This window comes from Vulpes lagopus, chromosome 20 (genome assembly GCF_018345385.1).
Source record: "Vulpes lagopus strain Blue_001 chromosome 20, ASM1834538v1, whole genome shotgun sequence".
NCBI classification, from domain to species: Eukaryota; Metazoa; Chordata; class Mammalia; order Carnivora; family Canidae; genus Vulpes; species Vulpes lagopus.
In genome coordinates this window covers 25,120,700-25,128,322 of record NC_054843.1, presented here as the reverse complement: position 1 = coordinate 25,128,322, position 7,623 = coordinate 25,120,700, and the positions used below count along the sequence as shown (strand labels likewise).

At 39.4% G+C, this 7,623-nt stretch overlaps 1 long non-coding RNA gene across 1 annotated transcript; it reads left to right on the top strand.

The window, feature by feature from the left end:
- Positions 1-74: 74 nt before the first annotated feature.
- LOC121479434 lies at positions 75-6,785 on the top strand. The gene is made up of 4 exons (XR_005984722.1): positions 75-797; positions 1,977-2,011; positions 4,340-4,571; positions 6,208-6,785. It is a non-coding gene; the product is annotated as an uncharacterized LOC121479434 (long non-coding RNA).
- The last annotated feature ends 838 nt before the right edge of the window (positions 6,786-7,623 follow it).

Sequence of the window (7,623 nt, the reverse complement as noted above, 5' to 3'; positions counted from 1 at the left end):
GCGCCGCGGCCTCGGCTGGGACCCCCTCGGGATTCCGCGCCTCCCGGCCCGACCTCTTACGGTTCTCTGCAACGTGGCAGCCCGCGCGCGCCCCTCCGCGAGGCAAGTCGGTGGAGGAGTCCGTGGCCACCTCCCCCTGAGCGTAGTGGAAACTACTGCCCGCGGGTGGGGGCCGCAGGGGGCGGGGGCAGAAAGGTGACGAGGGGGTGGGAGAAGGGGACGGAGACGCGTGGGTAGGATTTGCTTTGAAATCCGTAGAACTGAAGCAGTAGCATCACTGAACGTCGAGTTAGGCTCAATAAGGGAAAAGTTCCCATTTCAGGTTTCATGATTTAGGGACAATTTTGAAAACAGGAGCGGACTTTTTAGATGGGGCTCCCCTCCCCTATAATATGGTCCAGTCCTTGCTCGCCCGCAGGGATAATCCCAGATACCCCCCCCCCCCCCCCCCCGCCCCGCATCCCCCGCTTTTATTTTTAGGTCCCGCCCTGTTCTCAAAGTCTGTGGTACTTGCAATCTTTTGCCCACTTGGCTTGACAAGTTCAGCCATCCTTTTTTTTTTTTTTTTTTAAGGTTATAGTTCATGCAATACTTTCACTTACGTTTTCTGTTGGAGTCATCACGACCGCCTAGAGGGGAGAAACAGGAACTATTCCCTCCTTTTGCAGCCTAGGAATGACTCACTCGGATTGTGGTCGAATAGAAACAGAACCGGGACTTGAACCCAAGGCTGCTGATGCAAAATCACCGTTATTGTCAAGAGCATCCTAAGCACCTGTAACTGGTTGCATGCACTGGTAGGAAGCGGGCTGGGTTGTCGGTGTGCATGTACCTGATGGTAGGAATGGTCTGGGAAATTTCTAGACCAAGATTGTCACCGGGATACGAACCATTGATGCCTCAGAAAAGTGATCCAGGTTCTTGCTGCTTCAAGTGCACAGTACATGAACCGGCAACAGCAACATCCCCTGGTGTTGCGTTACGAATGCAGAATCTCAGCTCTTACACGAGACTTCCTGAGTCAAAACTTGGTTTAAACAAGATCTTTAGGGGATTTCCTATGCACGCTGAAGTTTGAGAAGCATTAATTGGAACAGAATAGTCTGCATTGGTGTCTGTTTGAATTTCTCAGTCTAGATAAGTATAACTAAAATGTCTTGCATCACGGATTCTACACATCTTTTCAATAAAATGCTCTGTAAAATCACTCGTGCTTTCCTTGTAGTAAAAACAAATTCTTTTCAATTCTGAGTTTTCTCTTTTTCTGTGGCATTTTGCCCTGTTAACTCTCCTTAAAACTCCCGACCCTTGTTGTTAAATCTTTTTTTTTTAATTTTTTTAAATTTATTTATGATAGTCATCACACAGAGAGAGAGGCAGAGACACAGGCAGAGGGAGAAGCAGGCTCCATGCACCAGGAGCCCGACGTGGGATTCGATCCCGGGTCTCCAGGATCAGGCCCTGGGCCGAAGGCAGGCGCCAAACCGCTGTGCCACCCAGGGATCCCCCAACCCTTGTTGTTATTGTTGTTCTGCAAGTCAACAAATCCAGTCCTGATTTACAGAAATAAGATTTTTACATTTTAAAAGTATAATCGGTGAATTTTGACGAATGTATAAACTTGTGTAACAACCACCCCAGTCATTTTATTGAGCATTTCCACAATCCGAAAGTTCCCTTATGGCTCTCTGCAGTCAACCCATCTAATTTATATCACTAAAGGCAAGTTTTGCTTCCCCTAGTACTTTGTATACATGGAATTAAGTGGTATGTATTCTTTTGTGATGGACTGCTTTCATTCAGCATGTTTTTGAGATTCATGGTGATGTTTTGCAGTAGTTCGTTTTTATTATTGAGTAATATTGCACAATTTGTTACTCCCATGTGTTGTTTCTAGTTTTGGGACTATTATTGTAAAGCTGTTATGAATATTCATTTATAAGTCTTTTTGTGTACTCATGTTTTCTTTCTTGCAGGTAAATATCTAGGAATGGAATTGCTGAGTCATACGGTAAGTGCATATTCACTTTTAAAAGAAATTGCCAAAATGCTTTCCCAAGCAGTTATACCATTTTATGCAGTTAGTACTGTTATATCTTCTTGATGAATTAACCCTTTTGTCACTATGCAATTTTTCTTTTTATCTCTGGTAATAGTTCTTCTGAAATCTACTTTCTCTGATATCAATATAGCCACACCTGATTTCTCATGATGAGTGTTGCCACGTGTATCTTTTCTTCTCTATTTATTTTCACCTCCCTTGTCTTTTAATTGTATCTTGCTTTTTAATTCAGTCTGACAATCTCTGTCTTTTAATTGGTGTGTTCGATCCATTTATGTTTAATGTAATTATTGATATATTGGGTTAAGTCTACCATTTTGCTATTTGTTTTCTATTTGTCCTATATGCTCTTTGTTCCTTTTACCTTTCTGCAGGGCTTCTTAGGTTAGTTGAGGTTTTTTTTTTTTTTTTTTTTTTTGTTATTCTGTTTAGTATTTTGTCTCCTCATTTTATCTCCTCTATTAGCTATATTTTATGTATGTATGTATGGATATATTTATGTATTTGGGGACTGGAAAACATCTACGGTTTAGTAGATTCATCTTTAACTTGTCACAATCTACCTGAAGTAAAATTATGCCACTTTATGTAAAATGTAAAAGGCTTACAAATACATTTTTTTCTTAATAAGCTGTGTTTTAAATAAATTGAATAAGAGAACAAAATAACTTTTATATTTACCCACATATTTACTAATTTCAGTGTTCTTCATTCTTTTGGTTATATCCCATTACATTTTACTAGTATCATTTTCTTTTACCCAGAGAACTATCTTTATCATTTTTTTAAAGATTTATTTATTTATTTACGATAGACATAGAGAAAGAGAGAGAGAGGCAGAGACACAGGCGGAGGGAGAAGCAGGCTCATGCAGGGAGCCCCACGCGGGACTCAATCCCAGGACTCCAGGATTGCGCCCTGGGCCAAAGGCAGGCGCCAAACCGCTGAGCCACCCAGGGATCCCCATACTACCTTTATCATTTTTTGTAGTGTTGCTTTGTTGGTAACAATTTCTTTCATCTCTCATTTGTCTGGGAATGTTTTTATTTTACCTCAGTTTTGAAGGAATCATTATTTATATATAGAATTCTAGGAAGATAGATTATTGTTCTTCAGCCTTTTAAAGATGTTCTGTGTTCCCTAGCATTGTATTGTTTCTTATGAGAAGTCAGCAGTACTTCTTAATTTTTGTGTGTATACTGTGTTCCCCGCACCTTGCCCTGTCTGCTTAAAATTTCCTCTTGATTGCCTCAGTCACTTTGATTATGATGTGTCTTGGTTGGGTTTCTTGTGTTTATCCTGCATGAGGCTTCTTTAATATGGGATTGATATTTTTTAGCAAAAGTAGAAAGAGAATTGTTTAACCTTCTCCTGTATTTTGGGATGCAATTATGTATATGTTAGATTGATTGGTATTATCCCAGAGATCACTAAGGCTCTGGTTATTTTATTCATCAACATTTTCTCTCTGTACTTCTGTTTTTACAGTTTCTTTTGACAAATCTCCAAGTTTACTGGCTGTTTTTTCTTCAGGTCTAACTTATGCTTATCCAGTGAAAATTTCACTTCAGATAATGCATTTTCAACAACAACAACAACAACAACAAAAATACTGTTTAGTACTCTCTGTTTAGTTTACATTTATTTCCTCAATGTCTTTATGTTTTTTCTTTAAAACATTGGTTATATTTTTAATAACTTTTAAAATCCTTATTTCCTAGTTTTATTGTTTCTGTCACTGCTGCTTATTCATATTAATAGATTTTGGGGGCAGCTGGCTGGCTCATTCAGAAGATCATTTGACTCTTGATTATAGAGTAGTGAATTTGAGCCCCACCTTGAGTATAGAGATTACTAAAAAATAAAATAAAATGAAAAAATATATATTAACATATTTCTCCCCCTCCTGGATGTAAGTTATATTTTCCTGCACTATATCTGGAATGCCTTAATTGGATGCTGAACATTGTAAATGAGACATTGTTGAATGCAGTAGGTAGAATGGATACCCAAAGATGTTCACACCCTAATCCCTGCAGCGTATGAATACATATGTAACATGGTAAAAGGGATTTTGCAGATATAATTAAGGTTACAGAATTGAAGATGGGGAGATTATCCCAGATTATTGGGGTAAACCCAGTCTAATCACATGAGCCCTTAAAAGCAAAGAACTTTCCCCAACTAAAGTCAGAGAGATATAGCAGATGGAGAAATGAAAGTGATTGGAAGTATGGGAAGGACTTTAGCCACTTTTTTTTTTTTTTTTTTTTTTAGCCACTCTTGATCTAGGAGCAGAGACTCGATTTCAGCTGATAGCCAGCAAGAAAATGGGGACTTCAGTCCTAAAACTGCAAGGAACTGAATTCAGCTAACAAACTGAAAGGGTTTAGAAGTTTATTCCAAAACCCTGCTGACACCTTGATTTCAGCCTTGTGAGATTCTAGACAGAAGACTCAACTGAATTACACTACCTGGATTTTTTACCTACAGAACAATGATATAATAAGTGGGTACAGTTTTAAGCCATTAAATTTATGTTAATTTGTTGTGGCAGCATTATAAAACTAATACATTGGATGTCTGGAATTTTAAAGATTTTTGGGCTTTGTTTTGAGTGGCTGGTTATTCTAATAGTGGATCAGCTTGATCGTTTGAGGCTTGTTTTTAAACTTTGTGAGGGTCCAGATTGTCCTTTTGTTTTAAGGATTTTCTAGTCCTTTCCTAAAGAATTTGGCATAGACTTTCTTTTTTTTTTTATTTTTATTTATTTATGATAGTCACAGAGAGAGAGAGAGAGAGGCAGAGACACAGGCGGAGGGAGAAGCAGGCTCCATGCACCGGAAGCCTGATGTGGGATTCGATCCCGGGTCTCCAGGATCGCGCCCTGGGCCAAAGGCAGGCGCCAAACCGCTGCGCCACCCAGGGATCCCGGCATAGACTTTCTATTCTATGTCGTGGGTCTTCATCAAGTTTCTATACCCTAATTGGATAAAACTCAAATGACTCCTTTGCTCTGTGAGTTCCAGTAGTCGTTCGGATTATAATTTCCCAGTATTTTTTTTCCCCTCTGGTAGTTAATTTTTGTCCAGTGTCTTGGAGCCTCAGCCACACATGTACAGCTTAGCATTCAGTAAATTTAAAGGGTATTCTGAAATTCTTCTGTGTAGTTCTTCTTTTCTAGCATTGCTTATTGCAAATTCCAGACATCTCATACTCCACAAACTCAATCTTTGTCTACCTTGCTTTGCATCTCCCCATGTTGACCATGGTCCAGAGCTACCTCCATGCATAAAATTGGGGCAATTGTAGGGTTCATTTAACTTTTTTTATTTTCTATTTGTGGTCACATTTTTGTTTTCCTGTGTATCAGTGTTTAAAAATAGAGATTTATGTATTTCCCCCAGTTTTCTAACTTTTACAGCTATTCTGGTATTCCTTACTCTATCCTGGCTACATTCCCTTATTTTGTCAGTGGATCCTTCTTTTGCCAAACAAGAGCTTCTTCACAGGATCTCTTTGCTTCCCATCTATGTTTTTCAGTTCACCCTTCACAGTCCATTCTGAAGTAAACATAGATGAAATCCTCTTCCCAAAAACTTGTCATGACTTCCTGACTTTCTCATAACAGTAGTACATAAATCTATTTAGCATTTAGCTGGTTATAGTGGGCTTCCCAGTTTACCATCTCATTTGAATAAAATCTGACTTATTTACTTGAATAGTCAAGGATTTTATCTTTAACTGCAATCCTTTTTTTTTTTTTTAAGATTTTATTTATTTATTCATGAGAGACACATAGAGAGAGGCAGAGACACAGGCTGAAGGAGAAGCAGGCTCCCTGCAGAGAGCCTGATGTGGGACTTGAGCCCAGGACCCCGGGATCAAGCCCTGAGCAGAAGGCAAGACGCTCAACCACTGAGCCACCCAGGTGCCCTAACTACAATCCTTTCAACTCTGGTAACTCAATAGAGTGTGCAAAAATGTGTTATAATCTGTTAGGTAATATAGAAAGACCAGGTGAATAATTGAAACAGATATTACCTTGACTTCAGGTTATAGCACTTAGGAATTCTTTCAAATACAAGTAACAGAAAACCTGATTAACAGTATCTGAATCAAGTAAGGTTTTATTTGTTTCACAGAACAAAATCAGAGGAACCAACTGCTGGCAGTTGTTCATTGGCTGATTGTTGTGAAGACTATCCTCTCTGCAACTATTCTGGCTTTCCTCTGAAGAGTGCAGAATGGCTGCCCTACGATTAGGTAACATATTTGCTAACAGCAAGAAGACAGTGATGGAAGAGGTAGGAGAATTTGGAGGGGAACCTGCCTCTTTCATTTTTGCAAGAAAGAAAAAGCTTTCCTGAGAAACCCTGGCAGATTTCTGGTTATGTCTGATCACTGGAACTTATATGACAACAATGGATTCCAGGAAAGTGAGTATTTAGATTTTTCAGCCTCAGTGACAGAAGGCAATGAGGAAAGATGAATAAACCAAATATGACTGCTAGAGAGTTTACATACTTTTCTAAAAATTGCTTTTATATGTGGGACGATGAAAATAATCCTTACTTATCATTCAAATGGATGTCTGTTACAAAAAAATTCTCTTATCTTGGGCAGACCGGGTGGCTCAGCAGTTTAGTGCTGCCTTCAGCCCAAGGCCTGATCCTGGAGCCCTGGGATCGAGTCTCATGTCAGGCTCCCCGTAGGGAGCCTGCTTCTCTCTCCGCCTGTATCTCTGCCTCTGTGTGTGTGTGTGTGTGTGTCTCTCATGAGTAAATAAATAAAAACTTAAAAAAAATTTCTTATCTTCTCATTTTTCTGAATCCCCACAACTCTTATTCATGCCATTACTATTTTTGGTATTTTTTCAGACATTGTTCCATATCAAAGTAAAGGATTCAGTATACTTAGTATACCTACCCAGTCATCTCTCACCCTCTGTCTGTGCTTCTCTTCACATGTTATTTCTTTCTCAGCTGTTAGAGATGTGCTTCATCGATTTAGCCTGGAAGATGGGCGCATGCTGCCAATGGCTTAGAGCCCTTTAATACCGTGACTCCGAAGGTACCAGAAATTCAAGATATATGCATGATTTATTACATTATTATTTCCACTTCTTCATACATTCTACCATGTGACCTTATAATTCACTACATTGGACAGAATATATTTTTCCACTCCAATGGAATGTTAGCAAACATGACATGAGCAGAGACCTTAAATGTGCATCTCTGGTCTGGCTGGGCTTCTTGTGCCTCTGCCACATGTCACAAGAATTTCACTAAGATGATTGCTGGTCTAGACCAGGGCTTAATCTACAGCCCAAAGCTAGGTAGTCCTAGTGACCCATAGACCCAGGGTAGATGTTTGTTGCTGTCAGCACTGAGTTGTGGTTTTGTTTTGTTATACAGCATATTGCAGTGAAAGCTGTTAATACAGTGGGATTCTAAATGGCCAAATTTAACTCACATGCTCATTCCCAAATTAGTTAAGGCGGCTAGTAATTTAATTGGCCAGGTTTAGATTACATTCCACCTCTCTCCTCCCTTATA